The 14,845-nt window shown below is 45.9% G+C and overlaps 1 long non-coding RNA gene across 1 annotated transcript; it reads left to right on the top strand.

The window, feature by feature from the left end:
- Positions 1-10,398: 10,398 nt before the first annotated feature.
- On the top strand, positions 10,399-11,945 carry LOC140616527 (uncharacterized). Its single transcript, XR_012016990.1, has 2 exons — positions 10,399-10,499; positions 11,746-11,945. It is a non-coding gene; the product is annotated as an uncharacterized lncRNA (long non-coding RNA).
- Positions 11,946-14,845: the final 2,900 nt, after the last annotated feature.

The raw sequence follows: 14,845 nt of genomic DNA, 5'->3' as shown, positions 1-14,845 counted from the left end.
ATCCAGTCGGCCTTCGGGGGCCTAGCACCAACAGCCTCCAGGCAGACGCTGACCCGAGGCCCACGCAGGCCCTGGGATGCATGAGTAGGAACTCACTTCTAGAGACGGAGTCACGAAGCTTTGGCAGCCCCGCCACGTGGGCCCTGGCTTCCTGGTAGTTTGGGAAGTGAGACTGCAAATCGTGTCCCTAAGCTGCTTTGAAAACTCTCATGACTTCAGAAAAACAAATGCCTCCAACAGGCGACATCCTTGGTGCACTCAGCGGGTGCCCTCCTCCCACCCTGCCCCCCAGGTCTGATGCTAACCCAACATAATCCCAATAGAATACTCGAATATTCAAACAGAATGAGACAGAGCAGGGTGACATCAGGCGGTATTTTTCATTCTCTTTTGAGTCTTTGCAAGGGATCCAGCGATGTGTCCTTCAGGGCAGGCAGCTAAGTAACCCACTCTGCCGCCATCTGTGTCTGTCCGTCCGTGGACTGTCCTCCCGCACCCTGGCCTGCAGAACTTTGTGTTTGCCTGTGGAGGACGCAGCTCTCTCCCGGTCTGCATAAGAGACGAAGCCCTGGCTCTTCCAAAGGGCCACCTGCCTAGAGCACACCTTATTTAAGAACCTTAGCTGTTTTTCTGGAAGCTTTGTTCTGAGAGTAGCCGTGTCCCACTGTCGAAGTTAATTTTTCTCATTGCTTCGCTCGGTTGAACCGATTGACTGTCAATGGGAAGGCAGGTGTTATAAAAGTGTGGTTTCCAGAACGGGGATGATGATCTTGCTTCTTGGATCAGAATCCCACACACCGGACCCCAGATCACGGATGCTGCCCCAGGCGTGTGAACGAGCTCTGCGGTGGTGGTGGTGGTGGTGCGTGTGTGTGGGGGGTGTTCCATGAAGAATCAGGCTGCCTTCTGCTCCTGTGACTTACTCCGGGAGCTTCAGGGGAGTCTGAGTTGTTGGGGGGAGGGTCCCACTGCAGTGAGACGCAGGATCCAGTCTCAGTGTAATAATTCAGCAATAAGCACGTGGTCCTTGATATTAGAGAAAACGGGCATCTCGTGGGTATGGGGAAGGCGTGCAGAAGAGGTTGTCAAGAAGAGCTCTCCCTTTTGGCAAATCCCAATCTACCTAAGACATCCCTTCCCTCCTACTCATCTGCAGAAGATCTGCTGCAGCTAAGAAGCACTACTGTTGGGTTGGAAAGAAGCTGCCCTCCATCCATCCACGGGTCCTTAAAAAGAGCTACCTCCCGTCGTTTCCACGAATAAGACATAGAGTAAAGGGGGTGGAGAGGTTTGAGGCTCATTCATCGGCTTGGAAGTCCCCCCATTCCAGCAGCTCTCGCAGCACCAAGGTCCCCTCTGCCCTCTAGATGTTCCCGAAGCCTTTCTGGGATGTCTGTCCTGACCTTTTTTCCTCTCCCAGTCATTATGCCAGTTGGACCTTCGGTAACTCCGATGCCAGTAGCTGCCTGCAGCCCCAGCTCCGATAGCAATCAGGGCCCCAGGAGGTAAGTTTTACAAGAAGAAAATGCAACAGTTGTCTTGCATGGAGTGGATGGTACAGCAACCAGGAAATCTGGGATGTCATTCATCGGGGGCTTTCAGGCCAAGGAAGAAACTGCTGTGGCCTCCGCCTTTAAGCTTTGAATGTCGTCGCAGGGAAAACTATGTTGGTTTGGTGATAGCAGCACTTAGCTCTCCGGGTGGGGTGGGAGGGTGCTGGAAATGCACCAGGCTTGCTCAGGGGACCTCAGCTCTCACCCTGGTTCTGCCCACAGGACGGGCTCCATGTGGGCGGTCCTGTGAGAAAATGTGAGCCTAGTACAGAAATTCGTGTTCTTTTTTTTTTTTTTTTTTTTTATGATAGTCACAGAGAGAGAGAGAGAGAGAGAGAGGGGCAGAGACACAGGCAGAGGGAGAAGCAGGCTCCATGCACCGGGATCCCGAGTCTCCAGGATCGCGCCCTGGGCCAAAGGCAGGCGCCTAACCGCTGCGCCACCCAGGGATCCCCGTGTTCTTTTTTAAAAAGAGTTTATTTACTTGAGAGAGAGAGAGAGAGAGGATGCACGCATGAGCAGGGAGAGAAGCAGAGGGAGAAGGAGAGGGTAAGAATCTCAAGTAGACTCCGTGCTGAGTGCAGAGCTGGAGAGCAGACTCGATCTCACAACCCCAAGACCATGACCTGAGCCAAAACCAAGAGTCAGATGCTCAACTGACCCAGCCACCCAGGCACCTGCCCTTGTTCAGAAATTCTTAAAGCGTTTCAAGATGGGAACAGCAGGTCTAACGGGGTCTAACCCAAGCACGGGGTTCTTTTGAGCTCAGGGCCCTGTGTACCTGGATGTGGTGCAGGTCTGGCAGGTGCCCTTGGTCTCTCACTGCATGTATGACCTGGGGTAAGTCCCACACCTCAATTCTTCACCTGGAAAATGAGGACCCTGGAGGAAGAGGGCTTCCTGGTAAGTTCTCCCCAGTAAGGAGGGGGGCCCACAATGAGGGCAGTGCTTGCTGTACCAGGAGGGGCAAAGGTGCCAGGACCCTGAGCAGCCTCAGGAACAGGGACGAATGATGGCATTTTAGGGCTGGGGGAGCCCAGGAAATCACACCCTGAGCCACCAACACCTGAGAGACCAGGGAGGACCAAGCAAGACCCCTGGTGCTGACACAGCCAGTGTAGACAGTGCGTCTCCTCCGATCAAGCTGCTTTGCTGGAATACCCCAGGTTGGGGGCTTCACCAACAGGCATTTATAGCTCATGGTTCTGGAGGCTGCAAAGTCCAAGGTCAAGATGCTGGCGGATTTGGTTTCTGGGAGGACCTTTCCCTGGTTGGCAGAAAGGCTGCCTCCTTGCTGTCCTCACGTGGCAGGGAGAGTGATCTCTGGTCCCCCTTTCTCTGCTTATAAGGACGCTCATCCCATCATGAGAGTTCCGCCCTCAAGACCTCGTTTAAACTTTGTCACCCCCAAAGGCTTCACCTCCTAATGCTGTCACATTGGAGGACAGAGCTTCAACACACGTTGTAGGCGACACACGCATTCCGTCCATGGCAGGAGCACAGCCTCGACGGGATTCCTGACACTGAACCCCAGAAGACACGGGCAGTGCACGCAGTCCCCACACGCACCACCCCCAGACAGAGGTGGTGCTGGGAGCCCCAAGCTCTACGCCTCACGGGGCAGGTGAGCCACGGCCAGGCAGCCAGGCTGGAGAGGGATTGCCTAAAGCTGTCCTACCAATTTTTCTCCCAAATGGCCAACCAGATAAATCCCTCAACCTTCGCTGGAAGAATGGAGAGGGTCAAGCCAGGCAGGAATGTTAAATCTGTTCATGTTAATCTCTTCATCTGCAGGGAAATCTCCAAAGCAGGCAGTGCACCCCAAAGGGGGTTAAAACGGGAGTTGTCATGATGCCCTTGTTTTTCCCAAGGACCCTTTGTTTTCATGGCATGTTGCTCCTTTTTTCTGGAACACCTTGCTCCTCCCCCATCTACCTGGATGGCTCCGATTTATCCTTCAGGACTCACTTGGGATCCTTCCCCTCTCCGGGGCTCTGTTAACACCCCGGGGTTTACTGCATGCAAAGCCTCTCAAGGAGCTCTGCTTTCTCCTCATGTTTTTCTTCCAGGACATTCTTGCAGACATCATTCCGTCACCTCATAGATGCACACTGTGCATCTGGCACACAGTAGGCACTTCCTGATTTTTTGTTGAATTGATAAATGAATGAGCGAGCTTAGAGGCCATCAAGGAGTTTGTCTTCCTAGCTGAGGCAGCAGAGGGCAAATTCCTGTCTCGCCCTCCTGTTGCAGAGCAGAGGCAGGATGTGAGTGAGTGAGCAGGACACGGAGACCACCAGTCCGGGGACCTGGATGAGACTCACAGGGCCAGAGGCCCGCCACCCCATTTCCCCCTGCACGGTGCTCCCCGCTACGGGATGGTGAATAACCAGTGCATGCGCTTCCTTTCAGCGCTGTTTCGGGGGTGACTGAAGGGAGAATGAGACTCAGTTTTAAAAGAGTCAGCATTCGACCTTTTTAAACCTAGAAGTCGTTGTGGAGCGAGAGCCAACAGGACCTGCTGATGCGTTGGATGTGGGGGGTGCGGGCAAGAGGCAGAGGCTGCTCGTGGCCTTGGCCTGGCGTGGAGGGGCAACGCCTGCACTGTTGCATGGACCGCAGAACACGAGGAGAGCAGATTTAGGGGTTCTCTGCGTGCACCATACAGGAGAGCGCTCCCCTCAGACTTCACTGCCCAACGCCTGCGTCAGTCCTGCCTCTGGGTGCAAGGATCTTTCCATCCTGAAGTCTTCTTTCCCCAGGCTCTGAACACTGAGCTCTGTCCGTGCTGTGGAATATTCTGGGAATCGTTCCATCTTTAGGCCTCCCTGTGGGGTCAGCTGTGGCACCCCTGAGATGGCATTGCAGGCGACTCCTGCCGCCCGCCACCCCAGCTTCCAGCGCTGACCCCGTGCCTCCCCCATAAACCTCCACGGTGGATCTCCGCTCTGAAGGCTTCCAGGGGCCACAGATGGGGAATGAGGCTAATTTATGTACATGGAGAAAAAGCCCACCAAGTGGTTTGGAGTCTCAAGGTGGTTGGCCAGCACACTGTCCCCCTCGCCCATCAGAAATGAAGGTGGGGACGCCTGGGTGGCTCAGTGGATGAGCTTCTGCCTTGGACTGGGGGCGTGAGCCTGGGGTCCTGGAATCGAGTCCTGAATCGGGTTCCCTGCAGGGAGCCTGCTTCTCCCTCTTCCTATGTCTCTGCTTCTCTCTCTGTGTCTCTCATGAATAAAAAAATAAATAAATAAAATCTTTATGGAAAAAAAAAAACAACAAAGAAATGAAGGCGTTATCAGGTTGTGCAGGAGGATAGAGTACCAGGTTAGATGGCGAATCCTGGGCAGTCGCTCAGGCCTTCTTCCCAGTGCTGACTTCTTTTTTTTTTTTTTCCCAGTGCTGACTTCTGAGCTGGTCCTGCCACAGACCCACAGTGTAAAACAAAACCACAAAATACAAACACACACAAAAAACCCCAAACTTAAAAAAAAAAAAAAAAAAAACTTGTGCAAGATTTAAAATTGAAAGCAGGATTGCTAATTGTCGGTGAGTGAATGAGTACTTGCCTTTACTCACTGACACTTTCTTATTGTGACCTAGGAAACGTCTCCGTCTCATGAGCAACATGCTGCAATTTATCCTCCAGATTATGTCCTAATATAATGACTAAGGGGCCACTTTGGTCTAATCCAGGTTTCCCTGGCCATGTGCTTGTGGGGAAAACCAGGGTCAAGATAATGGTCACAGGCACTTTTCCTAGGGATCTGCTTACACTCGCTCTTCTGGGAACTCATTCCCTTGCCCTAGGATGTCCCTCCCCAATTCTTTCAAGAGGACCCCGGGGTGGGCTCAGCTGAAGTCAGCAATAATGGGGGCTTGCCTCCCTCCAGGATCCTGGGCTGTGTTCTGTCATTGGGGCTGCAGAGTCCAGAAGCCGCTGCCCTAAGTGGCCCCAGGGGGGCTGCTGTCTTCTAGTGCCTGCCAGCGCCAAGGACCCAGGTCGGCCTGAGGACCCAGCCTCCTGAGGGGCAGCGCCTTCCATCACTCCTGGACACCTGAGCAGGCTCCGATGGAGTGAGGGGGGCAGTTACTTCCCAGGACAAGCCATGGAGCACCCAGAATCCAAATCTGGGCCAGTCTATCCTGGACTTCCTGGTAATTTTAAATTTTTTCTTAACAAAACTTAATTTTTTAAATTTATTGTACGATTACATAATCATTGTCCAAAAAATTTTTTTTAAGATTTCATTTATTTATTCATGAGAGACAGAGAGAGAGAGAGGCAGAGACACAGGCAGAGGGAGAAGCAGGCTCCCTGTGGGGAACCCGATGAGGGACTCGATCCTAAGACCCTGGGATCACGACCTGAGCCGAAGGCAGACGCTCAACCCCTAAGCCACCCAAGTGCCCCTAGTTGTCCAAAGTGTAAGAATCACAAAATAGAAAGAAGTGAATTTAAATCCCCTATAATTTCCTCTTGGTCAGTGTTCATAACTGGTTCATGTCCTTGGTTGTTTTGTTTCATTTTGTTCTTAAGTTTTAGCTGAAAAATAGGAGCAAGGAGCTAAGCTCTTTTTTCCTAATCAGAATTGTTTACAAATGTCCTTAAAGTTTTCCAATTACTTTTGTTTTGTTTTGCTTAAATTTTAGTCACATTTTCTAGTTTAATCGCAAACTTCGTACAATAAAGCCACTTTTGTAATTCAGGGTTTTCCTATGTGTGAATAGTTATTTTTACAAATTGTCCTTAGGTGCTTGAAAGAAGGTGCACTTTTGTTTTGAGTGTAGGCATATTAATCCTTATTCCTTAATCAATCGTATTATTTTATTATCCTAATTTTCTATGCCTCTTAAACTTTTCCATCCCTTGAACTTAGAAAGAAAACCTTACCTTGCTTTGTTAAAATCTCCTACTCCAAATATTTTTGTAGTGAATTTCTTCTTAGATTTTTTTAACAGTCTTTGCTTTAAATACTATTGTCAATGTTATTTTATTTGGCACATAAATATTTGTGATCATCATAGTTTCATTGTAATTATATCTTTCCCAATCTGAAAAAAAATCTTTCCTGTTTAATGATTTTCCCTTGCATATTCTTTTGTCTAAGATCATTTTTTAAAATCTTGCTTTCTTGTATTTGTGTGTGTCTAACATATATTTGCCCATCTTTTAACATTTCTGTTCTGTCCTCTGTTTTAGGGGAGTTTTATATCAATAACTCACCTTTAAATTTTCTTTTTGATCCAGTCTTAGAGTCTCTGAATAGGAGATTTTAATTATTTTGTTAATTGTCTCAAAGTATGTTTGCTTTTACTTTTGCCATCTTACTTTTGTGTTTTTTTTTTTTTTAAATCCATCTTTGATTTTTCCTTCCTTTTTTGGTCTTTTTTATTTTTATTTTTTTGTCTATAGGCTGTTTTTTTTTCTTGCTATAATTTGGAACATATATATCCTATTTTTTCCCCAAGGTGTTTTCTTAAATTTATATAATTGATGTATAACACTGTTTAAGTTTGGGATGTATAATATGTTGGTCTGATACATGTGCATATTTTGCAATATGATTACTACAATAGCATTAGCTACTTTTTCATGTCCTTACTTTTTAAAAAATATATTTTATTTATTTACTCATGAGAGACACACAGAGAGAGGCAGAGACACAGGCAGAGGGAGAAGCAGGCTCCCTGCAGGGAGCCCCATGCAGGACTCGATCCCAGGACCTGAGGATCACCACCTGAGCCAAAGGCAGATGCTCAACCACTGAGCCACGCAGGCACCCTCATGTCCTTATTTTTAATTTTGCTAACATTACCTCTAAGTCTTAAGGTACTTCACCGTCTGTCCAAAACCTGATATCCCCTGACTTGACTTCATATCTACTAAAATGATATTCCTCTGCTGCGTGAGAATCAAGCTGCCGAAGCCCACTCGAGCTGATCCCCATGACCCCACCCCGTCCACTCTGGTGCTGACAAGATTCCCTTCTCAGAACCTTTACAGAAGGAAGGGCCATTAGCCACGTTTTGTTGTGAGTAGGTGTTCACCAGGACCTTTGTACCTGGAGAAAGGGTAAGGTATTTCCAGGTGACCAGGAGCTGCAGATTGCTTCACTGGTGGGTGCATCCTTTGCAAAAATACAGATTAGCAGTGGCTAGGAGAAGGAAATAGCCCTGTTCGCCTCAGGGTGCCATTCCCGTCATGCCCAAGCTCACTGCCCGGCACTTGCTGGCACCCCTGGGAAGGGCTTGGCTCCCTCTTGTCTGACCTCAGAGCTCCGTTTCAGAAGCCACATTGTGCATCAGCTAATGAGAGTTCCTCAATCTGTCCTCATCTGCACCACCATTGGCAGAAATCCCTCCCAGACTGGGGCCAAGCTTTAATTGATATTCTTAGCTTCTGGTGCAGTTGCAATTTTGCAATTTTGCATGTGCCTTCATGGGTCTTTTAGCGGGAGAGGATGAATCAGGCAATCAGGCACCTGCTGGGAGCTACCATATGATTCTAGAAGTCTGCAAGTTTGGCTCTGAATGACAGAATGTGAACCATGGCTTCAATGTTTGTTATATAAAGCTTATGGCCCTCATTTCAGCAGATACTACAGTCCAGCACTTTCCAAACAATGTGTTGAGGAGAAAAGGATCCTAAAGTATGCTGTATTAAAAAAATAAACAGAGGAGGAGGAGGTCATAGCAACCATGTTGGGGGGATCGGTACACTCCACGCTTCTCGGACATTCGAAACACACTGCAGTGTATTAAGGCCTAGGAGCATCCTGTAACAAAGGAATTGACTTAACTTTGTTTAGAGCAGCACATCTCAATACTCACTTTGAAACCTTTTTTGATAGGGCCCCTGGGAACGTCTAACAAAACCGATGTTTTTCCAGAATACACACGGGGATGGATGGGTCAGAGCAGGTGCCAGAGAGGGTCAGGGAGAGAAGGTGGCCCTGTTTCTCTGGCTCCTGCCCACGTGTCACCAGAGCCCTGGCATGGATACTCAGCTTGTCGATTCTTCTGGATTATTTATATGAATTACATCGCCAGAAAACAAAAATGCCTGGAGCATATTTTCTTAACCTTCAGCAGACCTAATAGTACTGATTTGTGATTAACAGCATGTTTTCAAACTTCGCAGAAAATTAATCTGGGAAGCTTTTGTTTAAGTTGTGTCTCTGCATCTTATAAGAAACAGCAATGAAAAACACGGTCTTTTTTTTTTTTTAATTGGAGTTCAATTTGCCAACATATAGCATATCACCCAGCGCTCATCCCGTCAAGTGCCCCCCTCAGTGCCCATCACCCAGTCACCCCAATCCCCCGCCCACCTCCCTTTCCACTACCCCTTTGGAAAACATGGTCTTTTACCGTTACTCAATATCCAAGAATACTCTTTCAAGATGGATTTCATCATAAGTGTGGTTTCATTACAAACACTGATAAATGTGTCTGATTTCCTTTTCAACTATTCAGTGTAATCTGTGTTTTTCTTTTGGTCTTGGTTACCAGGGAACTCAGGAATAAATACGGTGCTCTTTCTCCAAGTTACTTTCTCAACAATATCTGGAAACGTCAGCCTTCTCGGTTGATTTTGCATCATCTCTGGATTTTGTTTTCAAGCTTTATGAAGGCATAATTGACACATAACATTGTGTAAGTTTAAGGTATACAGCGTGATCATTTGATGCACTTCTATATTGCAGAATAGCTACCTCGGGAAGGTTAGGAAGCCCATTCATCCCCTCACATAGGTACCATTTTTGTGTGTGTATGGTGAGAAATATTAAGATCTACTCTCTTAGCAACTTCCGAGTGTACAATGCTTCCGAGTCACCATGCTGTGCATTACACCCCAGCACTCACTCATCCTATAAGTGGAGGTTTGTGTCCTTTGAGCACCTCCACCCAACCCATCCTCCTCTGCCCCTGGCCACCCCAGTCTTCCCTCTCTTTCCTACATTTGGGCCTCTGAATGTTTAAATCCTTAACTCTCCTGTCTTACTTTATGATTATTTCTTATACGATCCAGAATCCCTTTACCACAAACTGGTATTTAGATTCTCTCTCTTTGTATGTCGATAAGGTCAAGGAGGCAATAAGTAAAAATCAATTTGATTCGTAAAGAGGAAGTAGAGAAAGTTTTGACATTTCCCAGTACAAACACTAAAAACACATGCCCAGCATTGGAATGCATGAATGAACAGCACAAACAGTAATGTTAACAAAGAGAAAGAATCCAGTAAATCTCATTTCTCAGTGTCAACAAAATCTCGAACTATTCTGATTTACTGCTCTGAGCTCTAAGATTAATCTGATATTGAATTATTTTCATTTCCATGACTGGAGCCAGCTGGAGTTATGGCCTTTTTTTGTTTTATTATGGAAGTTTTAAGCATACCTCACACTTGGAAACTGTAAACGTCCAAGTGCCCAACTACTGCTTCAATTTCAACAATTACCATCATTTTCCTCATTTTGTCTAACGTTGCCCTACTTCCCAGTTTTTAATTTTTTTTAAAGTAGGCTTCACACCCAGTATGGAGCCCAACGCAGGGCTTGAAGTCATGACCTTGAGATCAAGAGCTGAGCTGAGCTCAAGAGTCAGATGCTTTACCACCTGAGCCACCCAGGTATCCCTAGTTTAAAAAATTTTTAAGGCAAATCTCAAACACCATGTTTTTTTTTTTAACATAAATATATCTCTAACAGATGACTTTTTTTTAGCATAACCACCATGCTATTATACCTTAAAAATTAACCATAATATTTAATATTATCTTAAATATATTCCATAATTAAATATTTCTAGTTTTCTCAAAAATTTCTTTTTCATTTCCAGAGTCTTCAAATCAGATTCCCCACAAGGTGTGCATGCTGCATTTGGTTGTTATGTTGGAGGCATTCTGAAGTATCACAGCTTTCTACCATTTGAAATGAGAGGTGTGTAAGGATATACAAGTATGTGCCTTGATTACTTAACTTATCAAGAATTCTAGAGAATACATCATAAGGCAATTTTCTTTTTCTTTTTTAAAGACTTTATTATTTATTTATGAGAGACACGGAGAGAGAGGCAGAGAGACAGGCAGAGGGAGAAGCAGGCTCCCTGTGGGGAACCCGATGTGGGACTCGATCCCAGGACCCTGGGATCATGACCTGAGCAGAAGGCAGATGCTCAACCACTGAGCCACCCGGGCACCCGACAGTTTTCCTTTCATTCTTAAGCAAGGGGAGGGCAAAAAATAACCCCCTTGACTCGCTTAGGGTCCCTGGCTGGGTCTGAAAATTAAGATGACAGAGATAGATCATCAGGAGAAAAGCACACACACTTATTTAATATAAGTTTTATATGACACGTGGAAATGAAAGCCCAAAGGAATGATTGAGCTCCAGTGTGCAGACCCCATGCTGGGTCTGAGGAAGAGTGGGCAGTCGTGAAAGAAGTGATGGGGTTGAGGAGGAGCTAAGTGTAGTACTCTGGATGAAGCAGCAAGGTTTGTTTGTTGAGATTCTTCTCAACATCGCTGTCTTGGGAGCTAGGGTGCTCCTCTCCTCCTGCACAGGAGGTGAACCTCATACAGAGAAGCTGTGATCTGCATCCGGGAAGAAGGGGAGAGAAGGTCAAAGTGACCTTCTTGCTTTTATTTTTTTCCCTCAAACTCCTTCAGCTTCAAATATCCATATGCCAAGGTGCCATATTTTGGGGTGGCTCATCTTGAGCCATTTTTTAAAATTAAAAAAACCCTTCACAATATTGCCAAAATTCATGCCCTATCTTTATTTTATATAACTGCAAACACAATGCACACTGAGTTTCACATTCTGCCAATGTGATACCAAACCAATTCTATCTTGCCAGTGTCTGTATAATTATCATTTGTAACAGGTGCACATTATTTCACTTTCTTGGCCACTATTCTATTGCTTTAGCATTTTTGTAGCATTTGCTCAAATCCATATGATGTATTGGAAGGGGAAATGCTAGCCAAGGCTGAAAATGTTTGGTGCCACCTGCCCCCGCCCCTTCCCCACCCTGCTTTTAACCCTGTGTTTGACACTACTTTTAGGTCTATGGAGGCAAAGAAGTAAAAGGCAGAGGTGGGCTGCAGGAGTAGAGAGGGGGTGGTGGTTTGCCTGGGATGAGTTTGAAAGCATTGTTTTTCTTCTCTCTTCTTGATTCACATAGGGCCAGCCTGAGAAGCCATGTGCTCACCTGAAATTAGTTATTTTACAGAAGAGATCCAAACTGCCAGTTCTGTATGTCCACTACAAGCCTGGAGTGTGCAGGCACCAAGTAGCAAGGATAGACCATGCCCTTCTGCATCAAATATTTGATGTCAAACTATGTGATATCCCATTTATCATTAATTAATCACCCTAGAATAATCTTGTGTCCAATGACTGGTCTTGCCAGGTACAATATGCAAGGAAAAACATCACCTCGTGCACTGTGGTAAACAATGTACTACACATAAAATGAAGTGGGATGTTGACAAGGCTCATAAGCTTTGTGGTGACGATTGTAAGCAATAATATTTACATGACATTATTTTTTTAGATTTTCTTTTTAAGTAGTCTCTATAATCAACATGAGGCTTGAACTTACAAACCCGAGATCAAGAGTCACATGCTCCACTGACTGGGCCAGCCAGGTGCCCCAATAAAAATAATTTTTATTGTTATCAAAAAAATTTTTTTTCTAAGAATGTTTTGTATAGACAGATGTTTTGGGCTGAAATTTCTCTTTAGGATTAATTTTTAGGAACAAGACTATTAGATCTCAAATGAGACATTTTTTAGAGAGAGAGAAAAGAGAGAGAGAGGGGGAGAGAGACATGTTTTTTTTTTCAAAAGAATGATGCTGGGATCCCTGGGTGGCGCAGCGGTTTGGCGCCTGCCTTTGGCCCAGGGCGCGATCCTGGAGACCCGGGATCGAATCCCACGTCGGGCTCCCAGTGCATGGAGCCTGCTTCTCCCTCTGCCTGTGTCTCTGCCTCTCTCTCTCTCTCTGTGACTATCATAAATAAATAAAAATTGAAAAAAAATATTAAAAAAAAAAAAACAAAAGAATGATGCTAATCACCAAGACTACAAATGTAAATACAAGTCTCAGATACAGGCATATTTATGTGCTAGCCACAGAGATTTTTAAACAGCAGGCACACAGAAGTTTGGGGAAAGAAACACTGAAAATATTTTCGTCACACCCTGAGTGCTTGAAATGAAACCTCTCCAATACATCTCTACAATTCCATCTTAACAATAGGAACCCTGACAATAGAATTAATTAACTCAGTTGGGTGGGACCTACACACTGGAAGCTCCCAGAGAGAGTTCAGATAGAGAGAGACCAGTAGACCAGTAGACCACTGGGAGATGAAGCCATGGTGCAAGTTGAGGAATGGATCAGTATCTTGCATGTTATTATTTTGAATCTGCAAAATCTAGTCCAACTAGAAAGTTACCTAGTGATATCATTTTTATTTATAAAGCAACAATGAACAGTCCTGCAATATCAGCATAATTGAGCCAGCGTAATTAAGAAGACTGCGAGCGAGGAAGACAGCTGGCACATTTTGCATTCAGATTGACACAATTCCAGCCATAAGCATAATTGATGTTTGTTCGGGAATATTGAGCTATGTCACAGAATCTGTGAGACGATGCTTATCTGACAGCTATAGGAAGTGCCAAGTCAAGTACTAGGCAAAAAAATATGTTCCAGACAGTAACAGATGTTCTCAGATCAAATATTTCCGTGCAAAAATCATGTAGGAGAATCAACTGATAAAATAGCAGAGACTATTTCAGTGGCTCACATCATGGTAAACACACACACACACACACATACACACACAGACACCAAGAAGCAGCCTCTTGTCTGAGTCATTTCCCCACCTGCAGACTGAGGTGCTCACATTCCTGAAGTCCTGGCTCTAGATGCAGTTCTGAGCAGAGGTTGTTGTGTTGTCCCAGAAGGGACTATCTTGCCATTGGGGAGGGATTAGAAGATTTGCTACCAAAGAAAAAAGCCAGAAGAAGAAAACACAAAGAAAACAAAGGAAGAAAATCAAGAAAAAATGAGAAGCGTAATGAGGGGTGGGGAAGGACTCTGGAATCATTGTTTGACCTAGTTCTCCTCTCAGAGCTGGGTTGCCTCTTGAGGTGGAAATCTTGTCTCAAACTAAAGGCTCTTGGTGACGACAGAAATTTCACGGCATGTGGACTTCTTCCAGAGTTTTGGGTGAGAAATCAGGACTCACACAAATCTGACCTGCAGAGGTCCGCATTCTGGCAGAGTCTTGAGGTCCTCCCCTACCTCAGGACTCCTCTACCTCCTACTGGCACTCAGGAGGCTTGAACCCTGGTCCCTTCCTTCAAGAACTCTCTCTCTAAGCTTGTGAGTGCTGAAGATGTTCCCCAAGATAAAGATATGGGGAGGAGTCCCAGGCAGGGGGTCTTGGCCATCTTTCTCACCCATCCTCCTCTTCTCTTTCCTCTCACTTCTTCTCCCCTTCCTTGAGTGGAGATCAGAAGCTCCACGTTCCTTCCCTCACCCTGGTACAACAGTGGACGCTGCCTCCCTCCATCTGTGAACCTGCTAGTGGGTCAGGCTCTGCTAGTCTGTGGTTTCCTGTTTGTCAGGAACATTCGCTTAGGGGCCTCCCCAGGCCTGGGGCCTTAAAGCTCACTGCCAATCATGGAGGTTCTGGATTGTTCTTCACCACCCAGTTTCTCAACCAAAACCTGGAATGGGGTGGTTCCTCTTTTCAGCTTCTTCTTCTTCAGGACTCTGCTCACCATACAGCATCAAACATCTAGTCAAATCTGTCCCTAGGACATATTCTCACACTAGTCCACATTTCTTCATTTCCAGTCACTGCCCTGGCTCATCTCTTGCCAAAATGACTGTGGTGTCTTCTAGCTAGTTTTTCTGATCCTCTCACTTATTTCAACATAACAAACTATTTGATCTTTTAAATAAATGTGAATCTGGTCATCTTAACCTTCTGACTTTTTCTCTTGTGTTTTCCCACCGAGTTTAGAACAAGATTGAGCATTCCCTTTGCAGCTGGCATTCTCTTTGCCTGGGACACACTTCCCAAGTGATTCATAAGGCTTGATAACCTCACTTCCTTCCAATCTTGGCACGTGTATCCCTGCAGCAACCCCATACATAATTGCAGCCCCCATATCCCTGTTATCCCTATTCTCCTTCCTATTTCTTTATAACGTGAATCACCAACCAACCTACTACAGCTTTGCTGCCTTTTTGTGATCCCCCT

The sequence above is a fragment of the Canis lupus genome, chromosome 24 (assembly GCF_048164855.1).
Source record: "Canis lupus baileyi chromosome 24, mCanLup2.hap1, whole genome shotgun sequence".
Lineage (NCBI taxonomy): Eukaryota > Metazoa > Chordata > Mammalia > Carnivora > Canidae > Canis > Canis lupus.
Note: the sequence above shows the minus strand (reverse complement) of the source record. Positions and strands in the feature narration are given on the sequence as shown.